The sequence below is a fragment of the Strix aluco genome, chromosome 12, assembly GCF_031877795.1.
Source record: "Strix aluco isolate bStrAlu1 chromosome 12, bStrAlu1.hap1, whole genome shotgun sequence".
In the NCBI taxonomy this organism is placed as follows: Eukaryota; Metazoa; Chordata; class Aves; order Strigiformes; family Strigidae; genus Strix; species Strix aluco.
The window spans coordinates 9,720,091-9,733,552 of NC_133942.1; the positions used below are offsets into that span (position 1 = coordinate 9,720,091).

At 38.4% G+C, this 13,462-nt stretch overlaps 1 protein-coding gene across 1 annotated transcript in view; it reads left to right on the forward strand.

The window, feature by feature from the left end:
- The first annotated feature begins 1,641 nt into the window (after positions 1 to 1,641).
- TRPM1 (transient receptor potential cation channel subfamily M member 1) overlaps positions 1,642 to 13,462 on the forward strand; it is a 109,588-nt gene continuing 97,767 nt past the window's right edge. The window contains exons 1-2 of the mRNA XM_074837224.1: positions 1,642 to 1,740; positions 3,085 to 3,219. The gene's annotated coding sequence lies outside the window, so the exon portion shown is untranslated. The remainder of the gene's footprint in view (positions 1,741 to 3,084; positions 3,220 to 13,462) is intronic.

Consider the following 13,462-nt stretch of genomic DNA (forward strand, 5'->3'; position numbering starts at 1 on the left):
CTGTATGGGCTCTCATAATTAAATCAAAATTTAATTTTCTGAAAGATGTTGATACACCAGATTTACTGAAGATGAGAAATCTGAGGTTGATGAAAATGGGATTACTACTTCATGTATGTGTTTTCTAAATGGATTTCTTTGTGATGCAGTTATGTCCAGTTGCAATATTTTAGTTATTATTTCTTATTTGTAATGAGATATTAGCCAAAAGTATCAGGCAGGGACCAAGATTTCATTAAATATCAAAGACAATCTGTCTGGACCGTATACTAGAAAATGACAATAGAAACTCATCAGTCAGTTGTGAAAGGATGAAGGGAAAGGATCAGAGAACTGTTAAGACTTGGACTAGCTGGAAGCATTATGATCCCCAAACAGCCTATTAATATTTGAACTTAAGCAGGAATGTAAAGCCCTGTAAATGGACAGTTCAAGAAATCATTTTGTAGGAGCTTAAATTTAAAATACTGAAGTTAGCTGTGAAGTGGAAAGCTTTAAATGCTGCTTCTCTCCAGGGCTAGTTTCACAGGCAACTCATGTCACATTGTGTTCTTGTGGCTTCCAGAAGGCATCCTATCAATTCAGCCAGATGAGATACGATATTATGTGAGATACTTAGCGCAGGCCACCAAGCAGAATAGGCAGATAGGCAGCCAGCTGCACATCCTATAATGAAATGCAGTAGTAGTTCAGGTGAGTACAGATTAGTCAATGTTACCTGAAGCTAGGTGCCACAATATAGTTTGTTTAAGCAACGTACTCCAGGATGGTAGAAGCCAACCTAAACCAAAAATGCCCCATTTAGATCTTTGCCCAAATTTACATAAAATACAAAATTTCCCTTACAGAAGTACAAACAGGTCGTGACGCACAAATCTCGTTACATTCCATGTCTGTGCTCACATATGCCTTGGAGTGTAATGCTTTACTGAATAATGACATTTTCAGCTGTTTCATGAGAGTTGCATTAGGATTACAGCTAGGTTACTAGGTATTTGTTTCTTTTCAAATAGCAAGGAACATCAAACATGTCTCCAGTCAATACCATTGTTCTTGTTCCTGCTGTAGATGGCAGTTACAGGTGTTAACCCCTCCTAGGATTTGTTCTATTGTTTAGTAATCAGCCTGATTCTAAGTTACATGATTAGAAAAGATGAATTGACCTGCACTCAAAATTGAAAACCAAACACAAACACTCCTTTTTCTGGCATGGCTTGACCTTCTCCTCTTCTTATAATTGCTGCCATCTGGGGAGTACTATCAACCTGCTGTCATTGATTCTTCAAGTGACAGTTTGGCCTGTGAATGGAAAGGTTGTATGTCTATTGCATACCAGCTAATACTGGAAAAGTAAAACATAACTACCTTGTTTTTTACACTTAAAAGGCTGCAGACTTAAAATTTGATCTTTCTACTCAAAGCTAAATTTTTAGAAACCCTTTACCATATCACTTTCACGATTGCCTGTGACACAGCGCTGTCACCTTGGGCAACCAGTAAGTCTCTAATAGGAATAAAGCCTGTAGCAGTCCGTAGCAGCAAACAGGCTTAGTAGAGGGAATTAGGAATTAGCCTTTTCTAATACCCTGAGTAGTCATTTGCCCATCCTCTAGCAGAGCTAAAAGAATGTCTGCATGCTAAGGGCTATGGGGAACACTTTGATTTTAAACTAAACATTACCTTACTATATCTAACTAACATACATCACAAGGATATGGAGCTTTCTTCAAGTCTGACAAGGTAGGTGTGTCCCTTTTCTATTTTAAGGAAAACAATAAGGTAAATGAGCAGATTAGGTGGAACTGAGAAAAGAAATGTAGTCTTCTTTACCATTGTTTGAGTGGCCATTTGCTTGGGTCAAAGGTCTTTTGAAAGGCAGGATGCTATAAAGGCTCCTTCTACTTTTAGTGAGATGAGAGCAGTCTGAGTTTCTCTCCCAAGTAGTAGTTATCTCTTCCAGTGTGACTTCTGACACTTGAACTTGAAGTCATCCTAAGTAGTTTAAATCTGAGCTATTCTTTTAATACAATAATATTTTTATATACCTGAAATATGTTATCTAAGCAAAGACATTTCTCTTTTTTATTTAGAAGAAGAGAGGGATTCTTCTTCATATCTTCAAAATGAATAATGAAAGTAAATTTTTAGCCATCTGAAACATGCTTGAGGAAAAAGTACAGAGGCACGTACATATCTTTTGATATGTACTTGTTAAATGCTTTATCATAGGTCAGGTTTCTTTAGTGCTCATTATACTTGTAGAAGAAACCATTGCTGATACATAGAACAGTAAAAGAAATAGATGATGAATGAAAAATGGCTGATCCTGTAAGCAAGATGCAAGGCAAATATTAGGAATTAACTAATTTTATCTAATTGGTGTTACTTTTGTTGCACTGTCATGATTATCTCTTCAGTCCTTCTTGACCTGAAGCAAAGGGGTAGATTTCTGAATGTTTGCAGTTCATCTCACTTTACCAACCACACTGGAATCTAGTATGGTCACACTTCTTTTGAGATGAACACATAACAGAAAATCATATTAGATCAATACAGTGGCTTTCCTTGTATCTGTATGGATTATGTGGCTGCTGAAATGAAGCTTGGCGGTGGGCTTAGTCACCAGCCAGGCCTTGAGTGGCTCAGATGAGAAACTGCCTACACTTCATTGTTACTGAGATGAGAGCTTGGGAGTTTTGCAGGACTGCATCAGTGCACAGCAGCCAGGAAGCACTAGTGAATATGGATGTAGCAACTCCTTATTTATCAGTCAAACCAAAGAGAGCTTGATGGAAGCAATAAAACCTCAGTCTGTCATGGTTGTATCTGTTTTACTTTGTGAGGACTCACTCTTTTGCTGGGTATTTATGCAACCATGTGTGTTGTAAGTATAAACACACAGCTCAGACATTCTCTTTGCAGCCCTAGCTACCAGTTTCAGGGGTGTCAATGGGAAATTGTTCAAAGCACCTTTCTACTTGAAACTTCCTGTTAATTTTGCTGCAGAAACCTTGCTTGATATACAGTTTTCTGCTAGTAGTGCCAATTTGAATGGTATCAACATGTCCTTAACCCTTTCCTCAGACCACACAAGACTGGAAATTCAAAGTTCAAAAGAAAGTTGTGGGCAAACATAGTTCTTCCGAGAATCCATCTTGCAAGGACGTCTCAGATAAAATGTGGGTTAAGCTAAGGAAGCAAGAGTCGTGCATCCTCAGGGTAAGTGTCTGCAAATGGAGTCAATCAGGGATATAGTCATCAGGAGTAATTGTATATGTATGTGTTTAAAGCTACAAATGGTTGCTTTTCCCATTTTTAGCCAGTTGTCAGACTTCCATCACAACTAATTTAAAACCTTTTATATCAAGCTGAAGCCAAATTTTCATCTTAAAAATACTAATGGTTCTAGTTGCCACATCACCATGTTTATTCCTTGTTCAATTTGGGGATATTTTTTCATTCACAGTTACAACTACATGTGTCCTGATAAAATAGGCCTTTGACATTCAGTTTCCTGCATTTTATTAGGGAATAATAATCCTGTTAATGGATGCAAAAATATTGTTGCCTTGAATGTGTTTTGTCCTTGTAATACTAATGTTTTTAGCAGAATCTTGTGGGAGTAGCGGGTAGTGAGAAGGTAGTGTACACTTACTTTCTCAATGGGTTTGATTAAAAAGAAAAACCTTAAGCACATGGTGCTACTGATTTAATTATTTTTGGTATGATCCCAGAAAGCTAAGGCAAGGACCCTGTTGACAGCTCAACTGCACAAACACAGAACACAGAGGTGATTAATGCCTGCACATACAAAGAGCTAAATGGAATCATTTGACTGATTTACATCGCAGATATACAACCATGTGATAATTGCTTTATTTTGTCCTTTTGGTTGATTCCCGTTGTATCTGCTTATTCCCTGCTAAAGCAAATGCCAAAATTCTGATTAAAATGTGTGTATGCTGAGAATTACTTGCCTGCAGTGAAACAATATAACAGCAGTTTAATTTAACAGTAGGCCAAGTCCTGCAGATCCTGGAAAAGCCTAGTTCATATCAACTTCATTAAAGGTGGAATTCAGCCTACTGCTGAGGTCTGGCATAAAGCCAGACTATGCTTAACTCTCCCCTAAGTCCTAAAATATGCATTGGTTTTGTTTCTGAACTATGGTAAATTTTATGTGGAGAAATCAGCACCTGTAAGGTATGTAGGATTGGGCCCAGAAAGCTGTAGTAATTGCTAAGGAAAAAAAGAAGGAAAGGAACATGTTCTATTGCACAGCACAAACCACAGTACTTCTTGGTGAACTAGAGTTTCTTCTGGTAGTCAAGAACTTTTCTTCATTTTCTGTCAAATTAGTCTTGGACTTCATTGATTATTTATGAATTTGCTCTCAAGATACTATCTAGTCATAAAATATTTCTTGAAGACTTAATTTCATTGCACTTCTGTTGTCCTGTAACACATGAAGGTGAAATTTCTTGAGGACATGTGGGGAAAGCTTCTTCGAGTAGACTAATAAGCAGGAATATATTGACTGGATATATGTGTATATGTTAATTTTAAATTTTGCTCTTTACCTCTGTTGAGCCAGGAGCTCTTTAGGCAGCATTAGTATGATGGTGACACAGAGACAGGCACTTACTCTTCTGTGCAGGGACCTTGCCATTCCATTGCTTCTGCAGTGGTGACTGCCCAGAGGTTTGCACAGCCTGTTTTTGGTGCCATATATACTATGCCTTCAGTAAAACAGTAACTTTGATGTCAGCTCAGCATCTTGGTTGTTGTGCTTTCACAGGTACAACTGTTAGCCAAGTTATCTGGAGACACTGGGCTGTGATTTTTCCATGATTAGAAAACCAAAGGCACGTGAGGAAACACTGCAAAAACATGTTTTATTTCTGTGTTAATTTTCCCCAGTCTCCCTCTTTCAATCAGATGTTGATATTTTGATGAAAATTCAAAATAGACATCCTGGAATACATTTTAATTAATAGAAGTGAAGGAGAGACAGAAATGTGCAAAAGGATTGTGAGCAACCTGAACTGAGATGGCAGAACTGACACCTCCTAAAGATATGCAGACTGGTAAATACATTTTCTAGAGAAGAAGTGTGATGTATGCACTAGAAAGGAACTTCCTATGAGGAAGAAAATGCCCCCAGATGGACCTTATTCCCCAGATGCAGATGGACAAATGCCATTACTCTTACTGATTGGGCAAGTAGTGTTTTGATGGTACTCAGCAGGGAACAAACACCCATTTTGTAGTGTGGTGCTCTGGTGATCGCTGTGCAAAGGGACTGATGGCAGGTCAGAAGTGGGCTAGTACATTTGCAATTAAGCCGAGTCACCAGCTGCTGTATTCATGGCCAGAGAAGCACAGTGGTTATGCTGTTCCTTCTCAGAGCTGCCACAGCTCAGAGCTTCCTGTTGCTTGCAGTCTGAATGGAATGTTTCTCTGCCAGCCAAAGGAAGGCTGTCCTGCTGCCTGCAAGGCATCTTTGTGCTGATGTGCAGAATTTCCCTCTTCTGGAAGCTGTCTGCACTGCTTTGCTCAGACAAAAAGTTGACTGCCCAAATGTCAATTAGTAGAGTCTGTAAGAGCCTTTTAGCATAACAGTGTTCTGCTGACGTGAATATACTTTTTTTTTCATCAATCACACAGTATAGTTTAAAGAGCTTTTCCTTTCTGAAGCCATGTTAAGGTCAGTGGTGCAGCAGTAAGTGTGCTAAACATTCATGTAGCTGCAGTCTAGATGGTCTATTCCAGCAAATAGTCATTTTACACTCCTGAGTTTTTCCCAGCTTAGTAAGTAAACACATAGTCTTAGCTGACTGCAAAAGATTAGTTTACTTCAGTGGGCTTAATCTACGACATAGACTAATCTTGATGTGATCCTATTACTGCAAGGTCAGGTGAGACTGTAGTTTTTGATTGTCTTGCTTTTGCTTTGATTGGTCATTTGACTCTAGCATGTGTGTTTTGAAGCAGCTTTTGTCTTTATTGCTGTCTCTGAGACTATAGTCAGGAGAGAGAGATGACTAACTCATGATCCCAACTACAAAAATGTCAGGAGATTGACTATGAAAGCAGGAAAAAGAGAAGTCCTCATGCCGTTATGTATCCTCTTATCAATATCACTTGTTGAAATTTAGGAAGTAGCAGAGAAAATCCACCATCATCTGTCAGATCTCTGGAGATCAGTGTGACATGAGTTGGTCAGCTGGAATTATTACTGTGATAAATGTTCCTAGCAGAGTAGAGAACCTGTAACTGAAGGAGCTGGTAAAGGTGGGAATTCTCTGTATAGTTGCTTCTGGACAGAGACCTGGGTAACGGGTCTGTCACAGGTGACTTTAATTTGCCTCTCACCATAAGAGGTCATGGCAGGTGGCTGTTAGGTCTAGATGTTGCTGGTAGAGTAGTGATCTGTAGCTGCCCAGAAGCTTTTTGTTTCTAATGATTAACTTGGCACATCTTACCCAACTGAGTGTGAACTGGAGCTAATGTCATAATCAACAGATAAAAGGGATGAGGTGCTCCTGACAGTCTGTGTGTGAGTGCGCACTGTTGTCTTTCTCTAGGATGAGTATTACAGCAACTCCTGTTGGCAATCCCCAGGAAATCAATAAAAATATTATGGGTTCGCCCTATTCTTCTACACAGATTGTCAGCAAAAAGCACAGTTGCATTTTTATCTAGTGCTTGGTAGGCAGATGAGAGCAATGAATTTTTCTCCTAGTTGACTTCTTTAAAATCTCCCTCAATTTAATTAGGTTTCACTACTTTGATGCACATTTCTTAACAAATACCTCTCAGCAGAAGGTAAAACACCACAATCAGAAAACATCCAGTGTAATGCTAAAACTCACTGTAATGTCTCAGGACTCAGTGAGTTGAGCAATGAGAATAAATAGGGACCAGCAATACACTGAGAGGTGCTAAACTCTGCCAGACAGGACCATCTAGGAGATGCTGATTCATTGCTCGCTGATGTGTGCTAGATTACAGAGCTGTGTTTCCTGACTGCATAGGTAAATTTAACTGAAATAAAGAGATCTTTAAGTGCTAGAGTTATAGTGCAGAGAAGGGGGATCAATGCTATTATATTTGTACTTCTCCTTCTTTGTTTTTCTGGTGATGTGTGAACTCTGAAATGAGATGTTTGATTTGTGTAGCCGACCCTTTTAAATGAATACCCTTGAAAGTTCAGCTGAGGTTTCCCTTTCTTTCTCTTTCGGTAAGTTTCATTAATATCGGCAAAGTACTTTGAACATCTTGCAAAATTTTTGAACTCATTGCTGTGAAGGACTGTGGGCTTGTCAATACAGTTGAGAATGTTGTGAAAATGTAGGGATTGTTTGCTCAAGCACTTTACTAACAATAATCATACTTGCATCTGTCCAAGGACTCCAAATGATTTTACAAATATCAGGGAATTAAGAGTCTTTGCATAGGTTTATATGATTGCTTCTTTTGTTCAGATAGAAAACCCAAAGTTACTAAAGATATGGGGTGACTTGCACATGGCACCATAGAAAATCAGGGCCAGGGCCAGGACAAGATTATCTGGTTCTCAGTTCCTTACTTTACTTCTAAACCTGTTCTACACCTTATGTTTACTTTAGCTTGCAGCTAACTTTTACTTCATATTGTCTTGTTCTCCTTGCATCAAAATGTATTGCATATGCACATTTCTAGGTCTTTTCTAGGTTACAGTTGCCATTGTTACTAACTGGTTTAAATTTATGTATTTTATTTTTCTCATTTGAAAAGCAATTTTCACAATGAGAGCCAACAGTACAGTACAGTTCAGGAAAGGGCACTGGCCAATTAAATTTCTTTTCTTACACAGAGGTTTTTAAACCTCTCCTGGACAATTAATTGCTAATAAACACGGACATTTCAGCATATTTGACCTTTCCCACATGCTAATACAATGTAGAAGGAATTAAATATTCAACATCTTAATGCTTATATTTCTAAAGGGAGACAAAACTGCGTTAGAAAATCCTATTCTTTACCTTCAAGAAAATATATGCTGCAGAATATCCACCAGATGGAGCTGGTGATGCTAAAAAAACCTGTTACTTGTGCGTGAGAACCAAGTTGCCAAATGCTGGAGGTAAGAAATATTTACCATTGAAGATACCACATGGATGTGGCACTAGTAACTATGTATGTGGAATGTCACAGTGGAACTCAATGCTGTGAATAAGAGAACTGATACATTAAAAAAGCATCTAATGGAAGTCTATCCTTCCCCCTTTTTAGAACTGATAGCAATTCAGTTATCTCCCAACAAGAAGCGGTTGCTTCCTCTGTCTCAGGAATGATGGAGCACGGTGGGAAGCCTTGTTTCATTATTTAGTATGTTGAATATGAGCAGAGTCCCAGCACACCTGCTGCTCAGACCTTCCTTGTTTACCCAAGCAGGGAGCGGGCTTTTGTCACCAGTTGTAGATGTTGTCTTGTGGTGGGAAGCCAAAATAAGCTACTTCCTTCCAGGGTTACAGGCTCACTCTTTCAGTTCTTGGATCAGTGGAGTTTTGTGGGCTAGTATCTGGTGGTGCAGGTTCAAGGCTTCAGTGCTTAACTTGTATTTAAATTACTCATTTTGTTTATGATTTAATTCTTCAGCTCTCTCTTTATCTTCACTATCCTTTTAAGTCCTCTGTTACTAGGTAAGAGACATTCTTTCAGCCTTCATTTTAGTTGTTGGTAGATATGGAGATGTTTTGGATTTATTTAAGTAGCTTTGTTTGAGATCACAGTATCTCATTGAAAAAGATGGTGTACTGAATACTGAAACAATGACAATTTTTTGCTCAGCTGAATGAAAAAGAAAACTCTTGTTACTGTCATGAGATCCTATCCTCATTGAAATCTCTGTCAAAACCCCATTTGCTTTTAAGATTGTGAGGCTGAAGCTGACTGCTGTCTGTGTTTATACAGTGTACATTAAAGTCACCTTGCATGAATCTCATTTTCAGTGGGGGTCACCACCAGTGGCAATGGTTCTACTTCTGAAATCAGTCCTTTTTTGCATTTTGGATCTAGGCTCACCCTGCTCACACCCACAAGGCCCCCAGCATCTTTCCAGTCTGCCCAGCACAATGAACTCTTGGTGCTCCCCTGTCACCACAGTTTGTTGTTGCAATAACAGGGCTAGCATTCCATTTTTATTACAGAGCAAAAGTAACTGTATTAATGTACAGACAGTTTCAGCCATGTTTTAGGCATAGGAGAAAAACATTTAAAACTGTATTTAACAGGAAGTATTTAAAGACATTTTATTTACCACATCTAACTGAGCATAAACAGCGTGCTTGGAAAATAATGAAAATATAGGGAAAATGAAGAAAAATCTTGACCTGATTATTCAGGCAAACTGATTGTAATGGTCATCCAGGGTGAATACTCTGTTAGTACTTTTTATCATTTGTCAGTCTAGGCTAATAGGTATTTTAATTAACTACAAGGAAGTGCTGTGTCACATAGAAAAGTCTGAGTCCAGCAAAAAGTCCTTGCTCAGGGTTGATGATGCACAGAAAATGGAGAAGGTTGCAGCAAAGCTGGTCTGTAAAATAATCACATAAAGTGCAGTGTAATCCTGTCTATCATCTAATTTATTGTATTACTACAACTGTGAGGACTGGAAAGAGTTCTGGTTTTCTATCTATCTAAAAGGAAAGTTACTTATAAGTGTGCTGAGACTGAATAAACATCATTGTAATTAATTTGTTGTCATTATCCTTAAAGTAGACATGAAATCCTAGAATGTTTTTGAAGACTCAGCTTTGTATCCAGAGTAACATAGGGCAATATGACTGAGCTGCTGGCACACTTACGTTGTTCCATACCAATTACTGAGGATCTCCAGCTCTGCGTGGCCTGTATTCTCTAAACTGCTGGACCGAATTCAGGTTCTTATAATTCTTTTCCAAGCTTCTTCTCTTTAATTCTTTGCATACTACTAAAGGCAAGGGAACTAGAAATTCGCCTGGTCCAAGGATGACAGGCTACCTGTGCTTCTTCCAAAGTAACCGGGCAGATACAGGTCCTGAATTCATCAATTCCAGAGCTAAATTCTACACATAGGAGAGGAAGGAGGTTTTTACTTGTTACAGCAATTGTAATCATGCTATATAATTTGCATGTTAGGTTGCTATCCAAGATCTAGTGACATTTCTCACCTGTTTCCACCAGTATCTGTTATGGACAACTTAATATTGTGTTGAATTGGGCTTTGAAGACAAAAAAAGTAAATAATAAATTGCTTTGCTTCTTACAATGAATGAAAGCCCATGAACTATCTACTTGTTGTTCACCTAGATGAGTTTTTAACCCACTAGTTATGCCATTGGCTAGAGAAATATTGTTTGTAAGTACAAATTTTTCTCCACAGAGGTAACTTCAGTATTTTTTGAAACTCTTTTTTGGAAACATTCCTACTTTCCTCACAAAACTGAAACTCAGTAGTTTTACTGAAAATGTTGCTTTTATGGAAACTCAGATTTTGCATTCTTATTTCTTGTGTACAGTAATAGCCAAATACTGCATCATAAATTTTTTTTTAAATGGAAGATAGTTAATCAGTTCCACCAATGCTACTGCATTCTCAGGTTCATGAGAAACTAACTGGGCCTGGGTTTAGTTCTACTAATACTTGCATTAAACCCCCAAACCTCAAATTTCCAACATGTGCCTTGTAACTTACACAAATTTATTCAGATGAGGATCTATCTCCATTTCTTATTTCAATATGGAAATGCTTTATTTATGTAGCTGATTGGAGAATTGACAAGTAAAACAGGTTTTAGTCAAAAAGCATCGGCTTATCAAAACTGAAATAATTCACAGTAACTGTGTTTTTATAAACTTGAAAATAAATATTGCTATCTTTAAAAAGTTTGTAAGGAGAGGGACAAAAAGGCAAAATTGTTCTAAACTACAGTTGCCTTTCTGAGATAGGGATTTATTATCCCAGTTTCCTGATTTGAGCTGACTGAGGTCATACGGTACATTTTGAAAACAGCAGTTCATGGCAAAGTACCCGTGTTCCTTATGTGAATTATTTGGAACCTTGGTACCAGTTTAGTAGCTAAGTGCTCAAGCCAAGAACCAAGCGTTATGGAGAATGAGGTTCTTTCCACTGTCTCAGTACTATTCTGTACCTATTCATATGAAAGTTGAAGCAATGAGTAGACCTGGAGAAATAATTTAAAATTATCTTTTCCCCTTCTTTTACCGACAAAACAATTTGAAAACTCTACACTACATTCAATCTTTGGCTCATTAGTAAAGCTGAAACAATAATTAGTTTGCTTTCATAAAAGCACAGAGCAATGAAACATTGCCATTCTAAACAATAAAACCAAGAGTAAAACATCACAGCCAGTGTTTTAGGCTTTGCACAGGTAAAACAGGATTTATCCTAAGTGAAGGCCTGAAGGATCTGTAGTAACTTAGCATCTAAATTCAGTATTCAAACTGAATCACTGCTTTATTTTTAAAAGGCTTTGCTGGTTCTTTTTTTAGTGTCCCTAGTTACGAAGTTTAAGCTGCATACAATATTTTTTTATTATGATCTTCGTAGTCCCATTTTTAGAATTCAGATTTTACCTCCCCATCTTTTAAAGAAACAGAAGTCAACAAATCTATTTTCTTTCCCTTTTCTTAGCTTGGAAGACCTAGCCGTTTGCAGAATCCTAGGATGAGACAAGGAAGTGGTTAGAGTGCCCCCAAGCTGATTCTAGATATGCCCCCAGCTCTTTCAGCTTGGTTGGAAACTGAACATGTGATGTAGTAGTGAAGGGGTCCACTGTCCTGTTTTCAGCTCTGCTTTTTTGAGAATGGCAGTAAGATGTCACTAGCTCTCTAATTGTATTAGCAGGCAATTTGCATGTGAAGTAAATTACTCTACATGGGGATGTGGCATACAATATGCCATCAGGGCCTGAATTTTCAAAACTACCCAGCTGGAAGCTGTGACTGGTTTTCTCCTGGTAATCAACACTGGCATTAGTGATACAGTGGGGGGGGGGGGGGGGGGACCAAAAACCCAACGAAAAAAGAAAAAGTGATGTGTCACACTTGGAGGTCCTTCTTATTTTTTACATCACACAGATACAAACAAGTAATTTGGCTTTCCTGTGCCTCAGCTGCTTCCTTATTTGTTAGAGATGAGAATGCTTCCTTGCTTCCTAAGGGTGTTGAAGTTTAGGTTTTTAATGCTCAAGTCACTTGAATCTTAGGATGGAAGGTGCTATAGAAATAGCTACTGAATTCTAGGCAATACAATCTAAGTATAATACACTGTATATCAGGCAGGAACAAATGAATGCAAATAATATTTTGTGCTGTCCTCAGCCATTGTTTTCTTGTACTGCTATTTCTTTCATCCCAGGTAGTTTCAAACCAGGGAAAGAAACCAACTCATTTAGTTTTATTAATCATATATGAAGTCACTGCTAATAGTAACTAGAGCTTCTTGTGGTATTGTTTGAAAGCACATGGATGTCAAACATGCAGTGCTGGACAAATTCGTCTGTAAAAATGCTCTCCTGACACCATTTTCTGTGACATAAGGTATTCTTCATTTCCACTTCTCATGTAACACACCTACTCACTTAGACGGAAGCTGGTTGTACTTTAAATTGCCATGTGACCCAATGTGCTTCCAAACCCTCTGAAAACTAGCTCTCTGCTTGTACAAGCAGCCTTTAATGTACTTTGGAGGTTACTTAGGGAAAAGGAGCCACAGAGCTGCAAGAGAAAAACTCATGGTGTTCTTCTGTGATCAAATTAAGCCCATGCAACCACAGGCTGTTAGTGCTAGTGATCACGTAGCCTTGTGGAAAATTGTTAACAGCTGACAAGTAGCCCTGTCTGTGCAAGAAGTCTTCAGCTGGTTGAGCCTGCAGTTGTTAAATGGACTTCTGCATGTTGTAGAACTGTTCTTTTGATGTCTCTAAGGATGCTGTATTAAGATAGCAGGCTCTAAGATACACCCCCCACCACAAATTTCAGACTCCAAGTTATCCTGCTGTGTTTCAATTCAGTGCAGTAATTCTAAACTGCTGAGATGAACACATTTTTTTTAATTTTTAACTTTCAGTTTGAATATATCTTTGTAGGTACAATGCTGTGATACAGAAGGGGCTGATAGAGTGTAACACCTTCATTGTCCTGGAAAATGGGATAGGGTGCACCGGTAGGAAATTTGCAGCAATACCAAGGCAGGGTGTGGGGTGGGTGTGTTCCTCCAACAAGCTGGAGGAATAGACCAATACAAACTTAATAAAACTTTACTAAGGCAAATGCAAAGCCGACGCATTAGTAGGACCTGGAATCCCAGTGAACAGCAATTGAAGATGAGTCAGAAGTGTGCCCTTGTAGTTATGAAGGCTGTGTATTGTGCTGTATCAGGAAGAGGGAAATGCTTATTCCCTCTGTT